Source organism: Acinonyx jubatus, chromosome D1 (genome assembly GCF_027475565.1).
Source record: "Acinonyx jubatus isolate Ajub_Pintada_27869175 chromosome D1, VMU_Ajub_asm_v1.0, whole genome shotgun sequence".
Taxonomy (NCBI): Eukaryota; Metazoa; Chordata; class Mammalia; order Carnivora; family Felidae; genus Acinonyx; species Acinonyx jubatus.
Window position 1 is genome coordinate 59,315,605 of NC_069390.1, and position 23,112 is coordinate 59,338,716.

Consider the following 23,112-nt stretch of genomic DNA (forward strand, 5'->3'; position numbering starts at 1 on the left):
AGTCCCACATCAGGTGAGCACAAGCCCCACTTTGGGTGAGCTCGAGCCCTGCTTGGCTCCAGCCCTGCTTCGGGTAAAAACGTGAGTCCCAGGTGACCATCACTTCTCTCTCTCTCTCTTTCTCTCTCTCTCTCTTTTCCTCCCTCTGTCTCTCTGCCCATAATGGGATATTCTATCTCTCTGCCCCTCATTCACTTGCACCCTCTCTCTCTCTCTCTCTAATAAATAAAAATAAAAAGAGTTTGGTTATGACTTTTCAGATACAACAGCAAAATCACGATCCATAAAATAAAAAGTTGGTAAATTGAACTTTATTAAAATGTACAACTTCTGCAAAAGATACCCATTAAGAAAATGGAAAGACAAGCCATAGACTGAAAAAATATTGGCAAAACACATATCTGATAAAGAACTTGTATCCAAAATGTACAAAGAACTCTTAAAACTCAACAGCAAGAAAACAACCCAATCAAAAAAAATGGATAAAATAATCTGGACACCCCAACAAAGAAGATACAGAGAATATGAAGAGACAATCAGCATCATATGTCATTAGGGACAATAATGAGGTGCAACTACATACCTATTGGAATGGCTAAAACCCAAAACACTGATAACACCAAATATGGGTGAGTATATACAGCAACAAGGATTCTCATTCACTGCTGATGGGAATGCAAAATGGAACAGCCACTTTGGGAGACAGTTTGGCAGTTTCTTATAAAGCTAAATACAGTATAGGCTTACCATACAATTGGCAATTGCACTCCTAGGAATTTATCCAAGTGTGTTGAAAATGTATGTCCACACAAAACCTTGTCCACAAATATTTATTACAGCCATATTCTTAATTGTCAAAGTTTCGAAGCAACTAAGATACCCTTCAATAGATCAATGGGTAAACAAACATCCATACAACGGTGCATTATTCAACAATAAAAAGAAATGAACTTTCAAACCTCAAAAAGACACAGAAAAACCTGAAGTGAAAGACTGTCAAGTATAAAGCTAGGCTGAAAAGCATGATATTCTTGGAAAATGCAAAACTATAAAAGCAGCAAAAATATCCGTGGCTGCCAGGGGTTTAGAAGGGGATTGGGGTAAGGATTAGCAGGTGGAACACTGGGCACTTTTAACACAGTGAAACTATTCTATATGATATTGTAATGGTGGATAGGATACATGACATTATACACTTGTCAAAACCCACAAAACTGTACAGCACAAAGAGTGTACCCTAATATAAACTATGGACTTTAGTTAGTAATAATGTGTCAATATTGGTTCATCAATTGTACCTAATTCACAACACTGCAAGATGTTGACCACTGACAAAGTGCAAGGGAGAGTGGTAGAAAGAGAGTACATAGGAGCTCTTTGTACTTTCTGATCAATTTTTCTGTAAGCCTTAAAACTTATCTAAAAATAAAATGTATTAAAATAAAATAAAAAGTAAAAGTTTCAAGCAATATAAAGGACATACAAGACAAAGCTCATTTTCTTTTTTAGTAGATTCATTAAACATAAAATTACTCTGTCAAATGGCTATAAAAATTTTTAACACTCTCAATTTTTATGCTTATCTCATTGTAGACTGAGAACAGGTCAGACTCTACTTTGAGTAGTGGTGATCTAGGACATCTTCCACTATGCATAAACATGATACTCTAAGTGCAGTCTGTCCCCTTCAGAACATTGTTGGACTATCACCTCCTTTAACTCTACTTACCTCCACTAATTTAGTCTGAAGCTGCATTAGTTTTTAGCCACTGCAATGTCTTTGCTGACATTGAGCTTAGGCAGCCAAAACCACCATTTCTATAAGAATAGCATCATGCTAGGTCTTCTCCAGCCTGCCCATATGTTGCTATTTCTTTGAGACTTAAAATGTAGAACTTCTCTGTCATCCTCCTTAAATTCCATCTTGTTGGCTTCAACCCATCTTTGCAAGCTCACTTGCTCACTTGCACTCTCTCTCTCTCTCTCTGCCATCTAGAATAGTTTTCCCTTCCAGTCTTTATCACCTGTAAATCTAATAAGTATTCTATCTCTTCAAAAATTTATCAAACATCTACCATGTGTCCTTGCCTATAGTAGGCTTCAGGGATTAAAGACAACTTAGAAATGGTCTATGTCTCCACTAATCACCACTAATAGTGGAGGCAAGCATATATAAAATGAAAAGTCCCACACTAGAAAACTGAATAAACAAAATAAACTAGATAAGGTAGAAGAAACAACATTATCATATAATATAAAGCAGGCCCACTAATATTTTCAGCAGGAAAGATCAAATTTAGGCATTTTCTTTGTAAATTTCAGTTCTCAAAAACCAGGTGCTGATTCAGTTATAGAAGGCTGGCTAGCTGGTTCACTCCTAGCCAGCCAGCCAGCCAGCTAGGTGCTTCTTTCAATGGTGGGTGCTACTATAGGAAGCTTGGCTAAACTTGGCTCCCTCTGATAAAACATAAGACTCATGAAAATGAGGCATACTGGTAAGAAGCCAGAATTCTTATTACTGAGGGCTAATAATGAAGGAAGCTTTATTACTGAGGGCTAATAACCAATCAAACTTATGATTAAGGAAGAAACTATAAGCTAAAGAAATAAAAAAGCAGACTCAAATGAGGTAGAAGGGACTTTAAAGCCAAAACTGTACATTCAGAGAGAGAAATTAAATCTTAGAGATAAAAAATAATTTGCGCAAGTTTACACAAGTTGGCAGTTAACTTGTTTTAGGTGCAATTACTCCTCACATTTATATAGTCCTTTGGTTCACAAAGTAAATAATTCATAAGTTATTCTTCTGAGTCATGGACCTTGACCAGTAATGTTTTATCCATGTAATCACCTTAGGCCTGACCAGGCCCTTTTAGGTCACTTACCTGGCTTGTATACACATATGAGTTTATGACCCTCGGTAACACTATATAAAGGCTAATGATTGGTAATAATTAGCAAATTTTCTTTAGACACTACAGGTTTCAACCTAACTAATGGCTTATGTATAGTGATTATACAGCCCATAGGAAAAAGAAAGATTGTTTTTATTTGATTATTTTGCAACCACAAATAATTTTAAGAACAACGCATTTACTGATTGAAAATTACAATTTTCCCATATCACCAGTTAAATGTAGGAGGAAGTCAGGCAATAATGATGACTTTGCTTATAAAGTAGTCATCGAACATACTATTCTTTCTTGTAATTAGATGGCAAGGCCAGTTGCCTATTAAGTACCATGAAATGAAGTACAGTATAAAATAAATAGAGATGCCTGGGTGGCTCAATCGGCTAGGTGTAGACTCTTGATTTTGGCTCAAGCCATGATCTCATGGTTGGTAAGTTTGAGCCCCGTATTGGGTTCAGCACCGTGTCACCATGGAGCCTACTTGGAATTCTCTCTCCTTCTCTCTGCCCCTACCCCACTCATGTGCTCTCTCTCCCTCTCTCTCTCTCAAAATAAATAAATAAACTTAAAAAATTAAAAATAAAAATAACAGCTTACAAAAATACTGCAAGAAAAGAAAGAAGCAATGGAGGAGATAGCATTTGGGCTGGATATTGAAGAAGCAGAATTTTTATAGATAGAGGTATTGAGATTGGGGATAAAGGTAGAGAATTCCCTTGAGGGAACCACAAAAGCAAAGACTCAAAGGAGGAAAAAGCATTCACTCTGTTTAGACAATAGTAAATAGTCTGATAATTCAAGAAAAGAGCAAATAATCTCATCATTCATTCACTACTTACTGAATATGTTCTACATGCCAGACACAGTGCTAGTCATAAGGGATGCAAACATTAGGAGACCTACATCTTAGAAGCAAAGCATTTTTAAATATAAGAAAAGACAAAGCTGTGTCACTGACAGTGGGACTTAACAGATCCAAAATCTGTTCCTGCTTCAGTCGTCCCCCTCTCAGTAAATAGCAACTCAACTCTTTCAGTTAGTTAGCCAAAATTTAGATTTGGCCTTGACTTCACTTTTTCTATTGCTTCTACATCAAATCCAACACAAAGCCCAAAGCCACACTGACAACCCGGTCAGTAGAAATGACTACCATTACTTCTGATCATCAGATGCTAGAATGGGTAGCTCTGCCACTTCTGGCAGTGTGAGAATTCAACCTCAGTTGAAGAGCCACCAGCATCAATGCCACTTCAATGCCAGAGACTCAAACTTGCAGGCCGATGCTACTGCTTCTGCCACCAAAGACAGAAAGTTAGTTCCCCATTACTTTTTCTCTCATGTCATTAAATCCTAAATCCAAGTGCAGTTTTGGTGAAAGCTAGGTCACTGCTCTAGAAGCGGAGCAATTTGAAAAGCAACTATCTAAGATAAGATACATTTTTAGCACTTTTAGGGGATAGCATCTTTGCCCCCAAGAAGACTCATAAGTTGGGGAACACCAAATGCTATGCAGTAAAAACAAATGATACCCATTCACTTCAGTTATCTGTTCCTTGTACTTTTTCTTCCCATACGTAAATAGTTTTTTAAAAATACAGCCTATCATCCCTAATTGTGAGGGAAATGCAAATCAAAATCACAGTGAGATATCACCTCACACCTGTTAGAATGGCTGTTATCAGAAAGATAAAATATAACAAGCGTTGCTGGGATGTGGAGAAAAGGGAGCCCTTGTCCATTGCTGGTGGGCATGTAAATTGGTACAGCCACTATGGAAAACATAGTGAATGAATATTCTTCAAAAAACTGAAAATAGGGGAGCCTGGGTGGCTCAGTCGGTTAAGTGTCCAACTTTGGCTCAGGTCACAATCTCGCAGTCTGTGGGTTCAAACCCCGTGACGTGCTCTGTGCTGACAGCTCGGAGCCTGGAGTCTGCTTCGGATTCTGTCTCCCTCTCTCTCTGCCTCTTCCCTGCTTATGCTCTGTCTCTCTCTCTCAAAGATAAATAAAACATTTTTTAAAAAATTATTTTATATTTATTTATAATCCAAAGCCGGTTCCAGGCTCCAAGCTATCAGCACAGAGCCGGACACAGGGCTCAAACCCACGGACCACGAGGTCATGACCTGAGCCGAAGTCGGAGGCTTAACCAACTGAGCCACCCAGGTGCCCCTGTAAATAAAACATTTTTTTAAAGTTAAAAAAAACAAAACAAAAAACAAAATAGAACTACTATATGGTCTAGCAATTCCGCTTCTGGTATTTATCCAAAGAAACGTGAATTTAAAAAGATATATGCATGATGAAGCACTATTTACAATAGCCAAGATATGGAAATAATCTAAGTATCAATTGATGGATGAATGGTTAAAGAAAATGTGATCTATACATACAACAGAATACTATTCAACCATAAAAAAGATGAAATCTTAGCATTTGCAACAACATGGATAGACCTCAACATTATGCTAAGTGAAACGTCAGAGAAAAACAAATACGTATGATCTCACTTATATGTGGAATCTAAAAAAAAAAAAAATCTCATAGATAAACACATAGAACAGATTGGTGGTTGCCAGGTGGGCAGGGGAGAGGGTTGGTGAAACAGGTGAGGGGAGTCAAAAGGCACAAACTTCCAGCTATAAAATAAGTAAGTCTTGGGGATGTAATGTACAACATTACATGGTGATTTTACCATGGTGATTATGGTAAAATATACTGTATTACATATTGGAAAGTTGCTAAGAGAGTGAATATTAAAAGTCCTCATCACAAGAAAAAGGAAAGAAAAATATTGTAACTATGGTGACAGATGTTAACAGACAATGTGGTGAACATTTCACAACGTATACAAATACTGAATCATTATGTTGTACACCTGAAACTAATATAATGTTCTACGTCCATCATACACCAATTTTGTAAAAGTGGCAGAGCAAAAATACAAATTAAAAAAAGTACTCCGTCTTACACATTGTCACTAACCCTAAACTAAAAATACTCTTACCATCTCCCCCAAAAAAGGACAAAACAAAGTCTTATCAATTCCAATATCCAGCATTGAATTCTAAGGAATTTATCTCTTATTTATTGAGTGCTTTAAGTAGCAGGTACTACTCTAAGCCTCCATGCTTTTGTTCATGCTGTTACCTCTAATCGGAACAGCCTTATCTCTCATTATCTCCCTTTGTTTCCTGGCAAGCTTTTAACCTTCAGGTGTTAACCTCTCCAAACTTGCCATCTCTGCTGTGGTCCTGCCCAAGGCTTGAGTAGGTCTTCATCCTTTAGGATCTTAGAGTGCCTCATGAAAATTTACCACAGATGTCTTCTATCTCCAGCCAGACTAGTAGAAGTCCCTTTGGTTAGAGAATGTTTCATTCATTTGTTTCCTCAGGACCCAATCAAAGCCTCATACATACAAAGTTCTTAACAACTATATCTACTGAATCAAAACAAATCTAAAAAATAAAAGTATCACATATCTTTTGGCCCAGCCACACAATTGCTCTCTGTCTTAATCTGCTCCCATTTAGACCCCAGAATACATGCTTGTTAAATATAGCTCTTAAATATTTAAAACTGCAGCAACACAAGTAGCTTTTTTAAAAAGATTAAAGATTATTAAGATTAAGATTATTAAGATTATTAAACAAATTCTTTACAAACCCAAAAGCAGTCTGAAGGTCCATTGTGTCATCAAAGCAAAAGACATTTTAATAGGCATATCCCTATTTTAAGAAATCATAGACTCAAAACACTTTAGATACAGATTAAAAAAAAAATTTTTTTTTAATGTGTATTTATTTTCGAGAGAGAGACAGACAGACAGAGCATAAGCAAGGGAAGGGCAGAGCAAAAGAGGAACACAGAATCCAAAGCAGGCTCCAGGCTCTGAGCTGTCAGCACAGAGCCAGATGCAGGCCTAAACCCACAAGCCGTGAGATCATGACCCGAGCCAAAGTCAGACACTTAACCAACTGACCCACCTGGGTGCCCCCAGATTTTTTTTTTTAAATGAGCTTCCAATCTTTGTTGCCACTAAAATCTTTCTTCTCACGTTAATTAAGCTTTGACTCCTGTTGTGGTGTTCCACTAGGTTAGTAAGGTATTAGAAAAGAAGTACTTCCTGTAAGATATGACAGTCTCTAACATTTATGCAGTTCGTTACAATAAACAAAGCACAGTCATACTCATTATCCAATTTAATTCTTACATAAAATCCTGTGAGATTTCTCCTCACAAGCAAAGCCCAGTCCCAAAGCCATCTCTCCCGGACCACTGGCACTACCAATGCCGGTCCCACCCCCCAACCACACACACACATTTGCTATAGCTCTTCTCACTGATACAGATTATCTGTTCTCCACGGTGAAGTGTGAGCAGCTTGAGGGAAGGGCAGGCCTACCACAATGTACAGCACAGTAAAGGCTTGGTAACTGCCGAATGAACAAGCCAACACGAGTTAGGCAGAAGAGTTAGCATATTTGCTTTAAAATAGAAACTGAGATGATATTCCCAAATTCTCCTAGCAAAGACATTAATCAGGGTGTTCTTGACTTTCAGTTCAGGACAATCTTTACCACAATGCTCTCTCCTAGAACTGGTCAGTGTACAAAGGTAGTCCTAAACTAAGACTCTTAAGTCCTGGTCCTTGGACAGGCCACTTCTCTGAGCATCAGTTTCCCCATTTTTCAAGTGAGAACAATCACACTATCTTTCCCTTCCTGAACATACTGTGAAGATTACATAAGATGATGGGAAAGTGGCTTGAGATGCGTGAAATGGTACACTATGCCAGAGACAATACTTAGGGTGATGACTCCCATTGTTAGTGACAAAGTCAAAATCAGAGTCTGGCCTAGAAGAACCACATTTATCCTTAGCTCCTAAAAACTGGCTTTATTATCCTCATTTTACAGACGAGAAAAATAAGGCACAGAGAACTTACACTTGCCAAACACTGCAAACCTAGTAGATACTAAAGCTGGAATTAGAAATCAGGTCTATCACATCCTAAAGAGCTTCTCATGCTGCTTCCCCAACAGTAGAGAAACTAAAGCCTTCTTCTTCTTTAATTTCAATTACCACTAGGCAGATGGAACATTGTCTCTCAGACAAAATCAAACTAAAAGTTAGCCTTTTAGGTAAGTACAAGTACCTTGTAGGTAAGCTTGACTGCAATCCCTGTGGTGCCCTGCCTCCGTAAGAGCTAAAAACTGAACACGTATGTTAGAAAATGTTTTGACCTCAATTTTAAAAAAATTTTTAATGTTTATTTATTTTTGAGAGAGAGAGAGAGAGAGAGAGAGAGAGAGAGAGAGAGAGAAAGTAGGGAGGAGCAGAGAGAGAAGGAGACAAAGAATCTGAAGCAAGCTCTAGGCTCTGAGGTGTCAGCACAGAGGCTGATGCCAGCCTTGAACCCACGAACCACAAGATCATGACCTGAGCCAAAGTCGGACACTCAACCGACTGAGCCACCCAGGTGCCCCTTGACCTCAATTTTGAAATTATTTTAACTAGACTAAAAATCTGACAGGAAAGGTCAAAGTAAACAATCCATTTTTTTTTTTTTTTGCCATTCATTATCATGATTATAAAGCATGGAAAAAAGCCTAGTCTTTGAAATCAGTTCAAACTTAGAAAAGAGAAGCCTGGGGGCACCTGAGTGGCTCAGCTGGTTCAGTGTCTGACTCTTCTTTTGGCTCAGGTCATGATCCCAGGGTCGTGGGATTAAGCCCTCCATTTGGGCTCCATGCTGAGGGTAGAGCCTGCTTAAGATTCTCTCTCCCTCTGCTGCTCTTCCCTGCGCGCACTCTCTCTCTCTCACTTAATTAATTAATTAATTAATTAAGAAAAAGGAAAAGGGAAAGCCTGGACAAAGTCCCAGAGGAGGGAATAAGTAGAACAAGAGAAGACAGTGACAACAACTAGAGTAAGTGGGGTTGGCAGTGAGACCTATGAAAATACAATCCCCTATCGTTTTCTTCCTCCCTAGACACCCACATATTCTGCAAGGAACCTAACCAGTGACGCTTCTTTTCTCCCTTCCTGCACCCGAACAATACAGATTAGTAAGTCATTGAGAAAGTTTAACCTTCATTTGCTGACACTTCAGCCTAAATGCCTCTCCAAAAACAGACTAAATGATAGACGGGCTGTTAAAAGACACATGTTGTCATTACACTGTCCTTCATACAGTTTGGGGAAGGCTTTTTTGGTAGAGTTGTGTAGCTGCCATTATTTGCAGCCATAGAGACCCATATACATGTAGCCAGAAAGTCTTTTATTTGGGATGAGAGTGTAGAGAATTTTTTTTTAAAGGATATATTTGGAATGCACAAAAAAGAAGAGCAGTGTGAATATTTAATTTTCTCAGAATGAGCTCTGACACAGGGAGGCATCTGACCCAGCAGTACCACAGCCCAAACGCTTGCATGCAGTTGAGCCTCTTGGACCTCAGCAGGACCTGTAAAAAGACTTCAGATGAAAAACAACAGACTCACAACTCAGAAGTCATCAACAAGTTCTACCGACTTTCCCTAAGAGTCTACTAGATACATGCCATGTGCTAGGTGAATTCAAAGAGCAGCCAATGAATCAGGAGCAACAGATAAAAGTCAATCATGAAAACAGGAAGAATGAAGTAAGTACTTCATCAGAAGTGGGGGAAAAAAAGGGATTGATTTTGACTATGGATGGAGGTCAGAGAGGCTTCACCAGGCAATCTCTTCCCTTTATAGATGCCCTCTTGACTATACTGTACTCAGGCTGTGATAGTCCACACCAGAAACCTGAACAAGCATCCAAAGGGATTTTGTCATATACCAAAGAAAAGAGTTAGCTAAGCCAAGGAGAGGAGAAGACAAAGGCAAAAACTTAGACGAGTACATGCATAGGTACATAAGGAATGGCCAGTGACCATGGCTGGAGTGCAGGGAGTGGAGAGCCCTGCATGCCAGTCTAAAGAACTTGGAATTCACTCTACAGGCAAGGGGAACTATTATAAATTTTTAAAACAGAACAGTGGCATGATTTGACTTCTATTTTAGAAAGATCACTCTAGCAGAACTGTGAAAGATACAGGAAGATTAAAAGCAGTAAGACTGTTAGGAAGCTACTGTGTTATAATAGCCCAGTTAAAAAATGATGAGGGCAGCCAACATCGTGATCAGAGCCTAAACAGGGTGAGGAGAATCTGCACTGGGGAGAGGGGTGGAGGAGAAGCAGTCTGGTAAGGAGAACCGAAGCCCAAACAAAGTGAAAAGGGCATCCATGCACAGCGCAGGTAGATGAACTGGTGTGGGATATAAGAATCTAAGTATAGTGAGGAGGGCATCCATATGAGGGTGAAGGTACCTGGTATGCATTTCAGAACCCAAGCTGAAAAAAAAAGAAGAAATCTCCATGACAGAGCAGCCAGGTCTAGGGTATTGAAGCCCACACAGGATAAGGAAAGCATCCATACAGTGGAGAGAGCCTGTAATGGGGAGTTAGAACCTCAATTCCTCACTATGTCTATTGTGAGGGCCTGGGAGCAGCATAAGCCCAACAGAAACAAGCATACCTAGCAGCCAGATCTTGGGTTCTAAATACCACTTACCACTAAAAGAAATGAAAAGCTCCTTGGCGAAATGGTTTATTCCAGGGCTAGGGCTGAGAATGCACAAGATGAGCCTAGAATATTTTCTTGGGCCAGAAAGCAAGGGAGTGGTCAAAGAATGGCAGGGACATGTCAAAAGTAGACAGAAGCCAACTTGAACGGGGCTCCTACTGGCCAAATCAGGGAGAATTTGAGCATCAAAATAAATAATAATAGCAATAGCTTACTACCTACCGAATAAAACAGGAAGCCACGAGTCCATATGGATACAAATAAATATATGGAAAGCTTGGCACAGAAAAGGATATTTACATAGTTTCATAGTACCTCCCTACAAAATACTTATTTAATTATGAAGGAGAAAAGAGTAACTTCTCAGTAGAGAAGCCTAGAAAACACCATCTTGAGCAAGTTACCAAACTGAACATCAAAGTAATGAGACAACCTCAGCAACATATAATAGAATGTGGACTCTGGAATTAGATCCAGTTTTGATTCCTGACTCTGCCACCTTGACCTGATTATTTAACCCTTTTGAACTGGAATTTCCTCACCTAACAAATGGCGATAATGTTTTTATTTTAAAGCGCTGGAGAAATAATGTTTAAAGTACCTACCAAAAGTGTCATGAACAGTAGGGGTTTAAAACATACCTATCGTTTAGCTACATTTTGCTATATTATTTGTAACTTTTTGCTATTATTTGTATTATTATTTACAACAATAATATTAATATTTACATTGGTTTAATATTAACCATTAATATTTACACTGGTTTTTATTTACATTATTTTTGCTATATTATTTGCAACTCCACCTTTTGCAAATAACTAATGTGTACACACAGTTTTAAATGCATCTAGGCTATCATTTATACTTCATAACTACCCTGAAAGGTTATGTAATAATAGTGGTACGCTTTTTTCAATTTGACAGATGAGCAATGGAAACAAGAATAGAATGAATTGATGTGCCCAATTTTAACAGTTAGTTAAATGTACAGGTGAGCCTGAAACACACTCCCAATCCCTCTCCAGAAGGCTTTACCCCTCACAGAGCTTGTGTTGCTAAAGGAAATGGCCCTTCTCAAGGGCTATGTCCTTTCACCAGAATGTGGAATAATATGAAAAGAAATAATCTGAGATGGGAGTGTGATTAAGGACAACTAAAACAGAGCAAAGCATCTTTGCTCCACTCACAACCAGAATAAGAAGGGGCACCTAACTACCCAGTCACTTAGAATTTATCAAAACAGCAAACTTTTCAGAAGGACCTAAGTAAAGGAAGCCCCACAGAAGGCAAGTAATTTCACAACATGCTATTTAACTAAAGGGAATCTTACATACCACTGAGTCCAACTTTCCCATGTACAGACAGTGAATCTAAGACCTGGAGAAGGGAAAGGACATACCTGAGGACAAAAGAGTTTCACTATGCCAACCCTACTGTAACTGAATGGCCTGAAAATAAGGTCACTGTAGAGTTCAGCTGGTAACTGTCCATCACATATCAACACAAGATGCTGTCTTTATCGTATTCCTGTGTTTTCAACTTTAAACCTACGTGTTTTTCTGTCTCCAAAACTATAGTGAATGGCCCCAAAACATCCTAGTCATGTGTGTACTTCCACAGGCTTGATAACCAGTTAGTACCCCAAAAATACTTCTCACAAAACACAATGTGATCCAGGGTGCATAAGGTTGGTTTAACGTCCAAAAAAGATCAGTCAATACACCATATTAACAGAGTAAAGAACAGAAAGTGTAAGATCATCTCTACTGACATATAAAAAGCATTTGACAAAATCTAACAGCTTTTCATGATAAAACATTCAAGAAACCAATAGTAGAAGGAAACTTCCTTAATCTGATAAAGGGCATCCACAACAAAACCCACACCTAGTATCATACTTAAATTGGTAAATAATTGAATGCTTTCTCCCCAAAAGCAGGACAAGAAAAGAATATCTGCTTTTGCCACCTTTATTTAACATTGTATTAGAGGTTCTAGCCAGAGCAATTAGACAAAATAAATAAATAAATAAATAAATAAATAAATGCAACCAGATTAGACAGGAAGAAGTACAATGATGTCTATTTGAGGTCACATGATCTTATATATAGAAAATCCTGAGGAGTCCACACATACACACACACATGCACACATAACTATTAAAATTAATAAATGAGTGCAACCAGGTTGCAGGATACAAGACTAATACAAAAGATATAAGATCAATACAAAAATCAATTATATCTCCATACATGAGCAATGAACAATCCAAAAGCTGAAAAAAAATTTTTAATTACATTTACAATAGCATCAAAAAGAATAAAAGAAGTGTAAGACTTGTACAACCTTGAAAAAGAAGAACAGAGTTGGAAGATTCAAACTTCCCAATTTCAAAACTTACTACAAAGTGGTTGTAATGAACACAGTGTGATTCTGGCATAGAGACAGAGAGATAGATCAATGAAACACAACTGGGAGTCCAGGAATTAACTCTTATATCTATGGTCAAATGATTCTGACAAAGTGCCAAGACAATTTAATGAGAAAATAACAGTCTTTTCAACAAGCGGTGCTGGGACAACTGATTATCCACCTGAAAAAGTATGAAGTTGGACTACTACCTCATATCATATGCAAAAAGTAATTGAAAATGATACCTAGCTCTAAATGTAAGAGCTAAAACTATAAAACACTTAGAAGAAAACCTAAGTATAGATATTCATGACCTGGGACTAGGCAATTATTTTTCATATATGGCACCAAAAGCCCAAACAACAAAAGAAAAACTAAATAAATTGGACAACAGCAAAATTACAACCTTTTGTACTGCAAGTGAAAGCAAGAAAGCAAAAAGAAAATCCACAAGAGAAAATATTTGTAGATCATATACCTGATAAGGGACCGTAAGACTACATAAAGAACTCTTACAATACAAGCATACCTCATTTTATTGTACCTCATACACCCTGTGAGGACAATTTTTACAAATTGAAGATCTGTGGCAATGCGATGCCAAGCAAGTTTATTGGTGCCATGTTTCCAACAGCATTTGCTTGCTTTGTGTCTCTGTGCCACATTTTGGTAGTTCTCACAAAATTCCAAACTTTTTCATTATTATTGTATTTATTCTGATGATCTGTGACCAGTGATCTTTCATGTTACTATTGTCATTGCTGTGAGGTACAACAAACCATACCCATATAAGATGGAGAACTTAATCGATAAATGTTCCATGTGTTCTTACCACTCCACCGACCAGATGTTCTCCCATCTCTCTCCCTCTCTTTGGGCCTCCCAGTATTAAAATTAGGTCAACTAATAACCCTACAATGCCCTCTAAGTATTCAAGTGAAAGAGAAAGTTGCATGTCTGTCAATCTAAATCAAAAGCTAGAAATGACTAAGCTTAGTAAGGAAGGCATGTTGAAGGCTGAGGTAGGCTAAAAGCTAAGCCTCTTGTGCCAAACAGTTAGCAAAGGTGTGAATGCAAAAGAAAAGTCCTTGAAAGAAATTAAAGGTGCTACTCCAGTGAACATGCAAATGATAAGAAAGTGAAACAGCCTTATTGCTGATATGGAGAAAGTCTGACTGGTCTGGACAGAAGATTGAATCAGCCACAACTATGCCTTAAGCAAAATCTTAACCCAGACAAAAGCCCTGACTCTCTTCAATTCTATGAAGACTAAGAGGGGTGAGGAAGCTGCAGAATAAAGTTTGAAGCTAGCAGAGATTGGTTGATGAGGTTTAAGGAGAATAGCTATCTCCATAATATAAAAGTGTTGGGTGAAGCATGAAGTGCTGGTGTGGAAGTTACAGTAAGTTACCCAGAAGATGTAGCTAAGATAATTCATGAAGGTGGCTACACTGAACAACAGATTTTCAATATAAACAACACAGCTTTCTATTAGAGGAAGATGCCATCTAGGATTTCCATAGCTAGAGAGGAGAAGTCAATGCTTGGTTTCAAAACTTCGAAGGACAGGCTGACTCTCTTGCTAGGGGCTAATGTAGCTGGTGACTTTAAGTTGAAGCCTGTGCTCACTTACCATTCTGAAAATCCTAGGGCTTTGAAGAATCATGCTAAATCAATTCTGCCTGTGCTCCATGAATGGAACAAAACCTGGATGAGACCACATCTGTTTACGACATGGTTTACTGAGGATTTTAAGCCCACTATTGAGACCCAACTGTTCAGAAAAAAAGGATTGCTTTCAAAATATGACTGCTCATTGACAGCGCACCCGGTCACTCAAGAGTTCTGATGAAGACATACAATGAAATGAATGTTTTCATGCCCACCAATACAATACTCATTCTGTAGTACATATATCAAGGAGTCATTTCGACTTTCAATTCTTATTATTTAAGATACACATTTTGTGGGGCGCCTGGGTGGTGCAGTCGGTCAAGCGTCTGACTTCAGCCAGGTCACGATCTCGCGGTCTGTGAGTTCGAGCCCCGCGTCGGGCTCTGGGCTGATGGCTCAGAGCCTGGAGCCTGTTTCCGATTCTGTGTCTCCCTCTCTCTCTGCCCCTCCCCCGTTCATGCTCTGTCTCTCTCTGTCCCCAAAATAAATAAATGTTGAAAAAAAAATAAAAAAAAAAAAGATACACGTTTTGTAAGGCTACTGTAGATACTGATTCTTGTGATAAATCTGGGCAAAGAAACCCTGAAAACCTCTAGAAAGGATTCACCATTCTAGTGAATCAGATCTTAAGGCTCCACCTATAACTCTAGTTCTCTTGCTCTTTCCACCACATCTGTACTTATTGCTACAATCTCATGATAAAACTTGAACAAACGAGGAGTGGCTTCTTACGGATCAGCAAAGGAAGTATTTCTTGAGATGGCATCTACTCCTGGTGAAGATGCTGTGAAGACTCTTGAAATGACAGAAAGGATTTAGAATATTACATAAACTAAATGGATTAAGCAGCAGCAGGGTTTTGGAGGATGGACTCCAATTTGGAAAGAAATTCTACCAACGGTAAAATGTTAGCAAACAGCATCTCATCCCACAGAAAAATCGTTCATGAAAGAAGGGCCAATCAACACAGCAAACTTTATCATTGTCTTATGTTAAGAAATTGCCACAGCCACCCTAACCTTCAGCAACCATCACCCTGATCAGTCAGCAGCCATCAACAGGGAGGCAAGACCCTCCACCAGCACAAAGATTACAACTCACTAAAAGCTCAGATGATGGTTCACATTTTTAGTAATAAAGTATTTTTTCTTTTAAATAGGCTCCACACCCAGCGTGGAGCCCAACATGGAACCCAACGTGGGGCTTGAACTCACACCCCTGACATCAAGACCTGGGTGAGATCAAGAGTTGGATGCTTAACCAAATGAGCCATTCAGGCGCCCCAGTAATAAAGTATTTTTTAATTAAGGTACATACATTGCTTTTTTAGACATAATGCTATTGCACACTTAATAGACTACAGTATAATGCAAACATATTTTTTTAATTTTTTTTAATCTTTATTTATTTTTGAGAGAGAGAGAGAGAGAGCACGAGCAAGGGAGGAACAAAGAGAGAGGGAGACACAGAATCTGAAGCAGGCTCCAGGCTCTGAGCTGTCACCGCAGCACCCGATGCAGGGCTCGAACTCAAGAACTACAAGCTCATGACCTAAGCCAAAGTCGGATGCTAAACCGACTGAGCCACCCAGGTGCCCCATAAACATAACTTTTATATGCACTGTGAAATAAAGAGATTCATTTGGCTCACTTTATTGTAACGCTCACGTTATTGCAGTGGTCTGGGACCAAACTCACAGTATCTCCAAGGTATGCCTACAGTAGCGTTGGTGGTATCATGGTGAGCATAGCTGCCTTCCAAGGTAAGTCTATAATAGTAAAAAGACACCCCAATTTAAAAATGGACAAAGGGTCTGAATAAAAATTTGTCCAAAAATATACAAATGGCCAATAAGCACATGAAAAGTTGCTCAACATCATTAGTCATTAGGGAAATTCAAATCAAAATCATAATTAGATTTCATACCCGCTAGGATGACTATAATAAAAAAGATAGATGGGGTGCCTAGGTGGCTCAGCCAGTTGAGTGACTTTATTGATTTCTGCTCAGGTCATGATCTCAGAGTTTGTGAAATTGAGCCCTGAGTTGAACTCTGTGCTAACAGTACAGAGGCTGCTTGGAATTCTCTCCCTCCCTCTCTCTCTCTCTGCCCCTCCCCTGCTCACTCTCTCTCTCTCTCTCTCTATCTCTCTCTCAAAATAAATAAACATTAAAAAAAAGATAATAACAAGTGTTGGTGCGGATGTGGAGAAATAAAAGCCATCATATAATGCTGTGGGGAATGTAAAATGGTGCAGTTCTTTTGCAAAAAGTCTATAAGTTCCTCAAAAGGATAAAAACAGTTACCATATGATCAAGCAATTCCACTCCTAAATATATACTTAAAATAAATGAAAACACGACACAAAAACAGACACTCAGATCAATGGAACGGAATAGAGAACCCAGAAATGGACCCACAAACGTATGGTCAACTAATCTTTGACAAAGCAGGAAAGAATATCCAATGGAATAAAGACAGTCTCTTCAGCAAGTGGTGCTAGGAAAACTGGACAGCGACATGCAGAAGAATGAACCTGGACCACTTTCTTACACCATTCACAAAGATAAACTCAAAATGGATGAAAGACTTAAATGTAAGACAGGAAGTCATCAAAATCCTTGAGGAGAAAGCAGGCAAAAACTTCTTTGACCTGGGCCACAGCAACTTCTTACTCAACACATCTCCAGAGGCAAGGGAAACAAAAGAAAAATGAAATATTGGGAACTCATCAAAATAAAAAGCTTCTGCACTGCAAAGGAAACAATCAGCAAAACTAAAAGGCAACCGACGGAATGGGAGAAGATATTTGCAAATGACATATCAGATAAAGGGTTAGTATCCATAATCTATAAAGAACTTATCAAACTCAACCCCCAAAATACAAAGAATCCAGTGAAGAAATGGGCAAAAGACATGCATAGACACTTCTCCAAAGAAGACATCCAGATGGCCAACCGACACATGAAAATTTGCTCAACATCACTCATCATCAGGGAAATACAAATCAAAACCACGATGAGATACCACCTCACACCTGTCAGAATGGCTAACATTAACAACTCAGGCAACAACAGATGTTGGCAAGGATGCAGAGAAAGAGGATCTCTTTTGCACTGCTGGTGGGAATGCAAACTGGTGCAGCCACTCTGGAAAAGAGTATGGAGGTTCCTCAAAAAATTAAAAATAGAACTACCTTACGACCCAGCAATTGCACTACTAGGTATTTATCTAAAGGATACAAGTGTGCTGGTTTGAAGGGGCACATGCACCCCAATGTTTATAGCAGCACTATCAACAATGGCCAAAGTATGGAAAGAGCCCAAATGTCCATCGACAGATGAATGGGTAAAGAAGATGTGGTATATATATACAATGGAGTAATACTCAGCAATCAAGAAGAATGAAATCTTGCCATTTGAAACTATGTGGATGGAACTGGAGAGTATTATGCTAAGTGAAATTAGAGAAAGACAAATATGTAACTTCACTCATATGAGGACTTTAAGATGCAAAACAGATGAACATAAGGGAAGGGAAGCAAAAATAATATAAAAACAGGGAGGGGGACAAAAACATAGACTCTTAAATGTGAAGAACAAACAGAGGGTTGCTGCAGGAGTTGTGGGAGGGGGGATGGACTAAATGGGTAAGGGGCATTAAGAAATCTACTCCTGAAATCATTGTCGCTCTATATGCTAACTTGGATGTAAATTGAAAAATGAATAATTTTTAAAAATAAATGAAAATATACATCCACACAGAAATTGTACATAAATGCTCATAGTAGCACTATATATAACAACAACAAATTAGAAACAACCCAAATGTCCATCAAATGATGAGTGAATAAATAAAATGTGGTATATCCAACCATGGAATATTATTTGGCCAAAAAATCACCAAATATCATTCAGCAATAACAAGAAATGATACATGTTACAACACAGATGAACCTCGGGGCACGTGAGTGGCTCAGTCAGTTAAGCATCCGACTTTGGATCAAGTTGTTACCTCATGGTTTGTGAGTTTAAGCCCCACATCAGGCTCCCACTAAGAGTGTGGAGCCTGCTTGGGATTCTCTCTCTCCCTCTCTCTCTCTCTCTGCCCCTCCCCCACTCATGCTCATGCGCTCTCAAAATAAATAAAACTTAAGAAAAAAGGCAACATACATGAAACTTAAAACCACGAATGAAAGAAACAAGATACAAAACACTACATATTGTATGATTCCATTTATATGAAATGTCCAAAATAGGCAAATCAAGTCTATAGAGATAAGAAATAGATTAGTAGCTGCCTAGGGCGAGGGTGATGAGGCTAGAGAAGAATGGTTAAGAGTCTGCTAATGGATACAGGGTTTCTTTTAGGAGGATAAAATGTTCTACAACTAGATTGTGGTGATGAGGATACAAGTCTGTGAATATACTGAAAAAACAGTGAATTGTACACGTTAAGTAGGTGAATTTTTCGGCATGTTAATTATATCTCAATAAAGCTGTTAAACACACACACGCACATACATACACAGTATGGTAAAATGGCAAGAGCACCCACTGGTCTTAAGAGTCTGACCGGAGTTCAAACCCTGGTTCCACTACTCACTACCTGCATGACCATGACTTCTCACTGAATCTATTTTCTTTATTGGTAAGATTAGGATAATAATAACAATTACTACCTTTACAAAATGGCTGGGAAATGAGGTAAGAAAACAGACATGAAAGCGCTTTGCATACAGCTGATCTCCTAAGATACTTATTTTCTCTTCATAAATATTTCTTGTCACTAGACCAAAATAATCTTACTGACCAAAACGAACGAAACAAGGAGAGAAAGACATTTTTCTCATCTAAGTTAAGTAACTCTGTGGCATTTTCCCATAAGCTAAAAGGAAAATGAACAGACCCCCAAACCTGAGTTTAAAAGCAGGCACTCAGCATGCAGTCCTGAATAAAAAAGGGGGTATAAGTAGATACTCTAATTGCCTTCTTCCTCTGCATTCAAACCTACTTTCTGTTTTAATCAGTATACCCTTACCACATCACCACTGAAATAGGAAGTAGTTGTTCAAGAGAGATAATATGATTCAGAAGTTCTGGGTTGGCAAGGAGAATGAGGCTTCCCTGGTTTTTTCTAGATACTTATCCTGTGATTGGAGGCCACACCAGGACATCACTAGTGGAAACCAAGATTGAAATCGAGAAAAGAATAGTTGTTTAATAGTTTTGTTTACAGAAGGGAGAACTGAGGGATTTGACTACAGCCACACAGCAAGACCATACAGTCCCAATCATATGATAGGTATATAGCAAGAAACACGATGTCTTACAAAGAATTCTAGGCCTGAGGATAGGAAAAATCAAACCTAGTTCCAAAATTGCTACCAAATTGCTGTCTAATCTTGAATAAATCAATTTGATTCTCAGTTCCCTTCCTATATGCCTACTGATTCAGAAATTTCGCAAATAAAAGTAATTACTGCATGCAAAGCACTGTGCTGAGATATCATGGTGAACAAAACAGTCTGTTTACACATAAGTCTACACTTATGGAGCTTACAGAATAGAACACTGCAGAAGACAGATTGTAAAAATATAAACAAGCCAATTATTTCATAATTACAACTTGTGACATACAGCCAATGTCAATCAGGAAGTAAGAAGTGGGTTAGAAGAGCACATGTGCAAAAGAAAACCTCAAATCAGAAGGAGCTCCTCTCAACTCTTTCCATTACAAACAGGGGCTCAGGATTCTCTGCACATGTCACCTGACTGCCTGCTGCTTTGTGTGGCTGGAAGCATCATGGTCAACCACAAAAAAACATAAAACATACATGTAACAAATGCCAGGCAGCTCCACCAGTTTCTCCCCCTTTCTGTCCCTTAGTCTCAGTTTCTTCAGCTACAAAATGGAGGTAATACTATCTACTCCACAGTATCGTTTTGGGAGATAAACTAGGAAAAAGTACTCTAGAAACTAATCTCCAGCATACCCCCAGGGCTTCGTACAGAGTTAAGCACACTGTAGCTTCCCATCTGTAAAGTTATGGTAGCCCTGCATCCACCTCACAGGGGGGTTAAATGAGGTTGTGAGGATTAAATGATTTAACATATATGTAAGGTACTTAGCAGAGTCCTTGACACATAACAACTGATAAAAACATCAACTGCCATGAATTCACTTAACCTCTTCCCCTCAGTTTCCTCATTTGTGAAACACGAACAATAATAGTACCTAATTCTTAGGTTTACTATGGAAATTAAATGAGCTAATATATTTGAAGGCTTATAACAGTACTATACAAGGATAAAATTATATTATTACTATTATTATTAATAATTTTATCTTTGAGCTTTCTCTACAGTTTGCATGTATATAGACCACTGGTTCTCAATCAGGGTTGATTTTGTACCCCAGAGGACATTGGCAATGCCTAGAGACATTTTTTGTTTGTCACAACTGGAGGGAAGAGTAGATGCTACTGGCATCCAGTGGGTAAAGAACAAGAATGCTGCTAAATACCTTAGAGGGCACAGAACAATCCCCCAGCCCAAACACAGACTTATATGATCCAAAATATCAAGTCTCAAGGTGGAAAAACTTCAATATAGCTAAAGAAATCAAACAGTTCTCTCTTCCTCCTCCTCTGAAATGCTATTTTATTTGGATCTCTCTTTTTTTTAAGTTTTTTTTAATGTTTTATTTATTTTTGAGAGACAGACAGAGTGCCAGCGGGAGAGGGGCAGAGAGAGAAAGGGAGACCCAGAATCCAAAGCAGGTTCCAGGCTCTGAAGTATCATCACAGAGCCTGATGATGCAGGGCTCAAACTCATGAACTGTGAGATCATGACCCGAGCCGAAGTTGGTCGCTTAACCGAGCCACCCAGGAGCCCCTTGCATCTCTCTTCTAGGTTTTATTAAACAGGTACAAAAGTTTCAGACCTGAAACAGGTTTTAGAGAGGCCCTTTCTTTACCAAGGCTAAAATGGGCAAGTATTTTACAAAAGAACTGAGATTCAGGATGAAAGCCTGAACTGGAATGCAGGTCTCCTAACTCCCAGACTAGCTATCCTTCCATGGAGCTAACTCAGATAACTCTGCAAGCACTTTCTTTCCCTTCCCTACTCCTTCTACCCTTCTCCCTCTTCCTCTCCCTATCCCTCCTTTCCAGATTTGGATCTATTTCTTTTCTAGTATCATCAGAAGTCAGAGAGAGGGGTGACCTTTCTCCCCACCCTCCCAGTTGCCTACCTTTAGAAGGACCTGCCCTCTGGAGCTCCAGTCTGGGCTTTGGACCAGAGGCCAAGAACCCTTCCTATTTACCTTTTTTCACAGGGGTCAAGCTCAGCTGCTTTGGCCACCACTCTCTACTCTCTCCCGAGGTTATGCAGGCATTCTTCCTGAAAGAATAACTTGAGTCAGACAACCTGGGGTATTTCCTTTTCTCTGTCTATGGGAATGAACTAGCCTTAGGGAGGGGCCACAGGCAAGTTGTAACAGCTGACATTGGACTTTCTTCCCAGGAAGTGGTTTTGAAGAGAAAAAAAGACTATGACTACCTTGGTGAGAAAAAAACATGGAAAAAGAGTATGTAAGAGAAAAAGACTACGGATGGCTTTCACAGGGTATTCAGCCACATACAGGACATCTCAAACATTTCTCATGTCTAATTCATACCAGTACTTAGAGGACAAATGCCTGCTCCTCAAGAAAGCCTCCCACGGCTGCTTCAGCCCATGAAAATATTAAGCAAGTGCTCATAATGTGCCGGCCACTCTAGTAACTTTATCTCATTTAATCTTCACAACCTGACATAATTATTTTCCCCATTTCAGAGATGAAGAAAATGATAAGAGAAGTTAAGTAACTTGCCTTATTGCTTAGCCAATAAGTAGCAGAGCTGCAACTTTTCCCCAGATCTTTCAGACATCAGAAAACTAAGCTCTCAACTAAGTTACTAAAATGATTCTCAAGACAATTTCCCCCTTCTTTGAACCTATATTGCATTTACTATCTATATCACATATTAAGCAATTAATTTCAGGCATCAGATTTGTTCCAGACACTGTGCCAGCTCCGGTGAATAAAAGATATAAATAGCAGGCAGTCTCTTCTCTAAAGCAGGGTTTCTCAAACTGTTTTGACTACAACCTACAGTAAGAATGCAATTTATATGGAGACACAGTACACACACACACATAATCTATAACTATAAAACTGAACTACAAGTTTCACAAAACAGCCTTTGCTCTTTCTATATACCGTGTGTTCTGATTTGTTTTCTGGCCTATTCTATTTGGCTTTTTAAAAATGTGGTCCAATGTACTACATTAAATCTACAATCCATGAGTTATGACTTACATGGTTTGAAAAAAAAACACTGCCCTTGAGAGCTCCCAGGTCAAAGGGGGAGATAAGATATGAGTAATAGTAAAATTACAATAACAGTAGTTAACATTTCAGGAACTCTTATTGTGTGTCCAGCACTCTGATAAGCA

At 38.8% G+C, this 23,112-nt stretch overlaps 1 protein-coding gene across 2 annotated transcripts in view; it reads right to left on the reverse strand.

Moving 5' to 3' along the window:
- PAK1 (p21 (RAC1) activated kinase 1) overlaps window positions 1–23,112 on the reverse strand; it is a 154,551-nt gene that overhangs the window by 88,615 nt on the left and 42,824 nt on the right. The window lies entirely within an intron of this gene.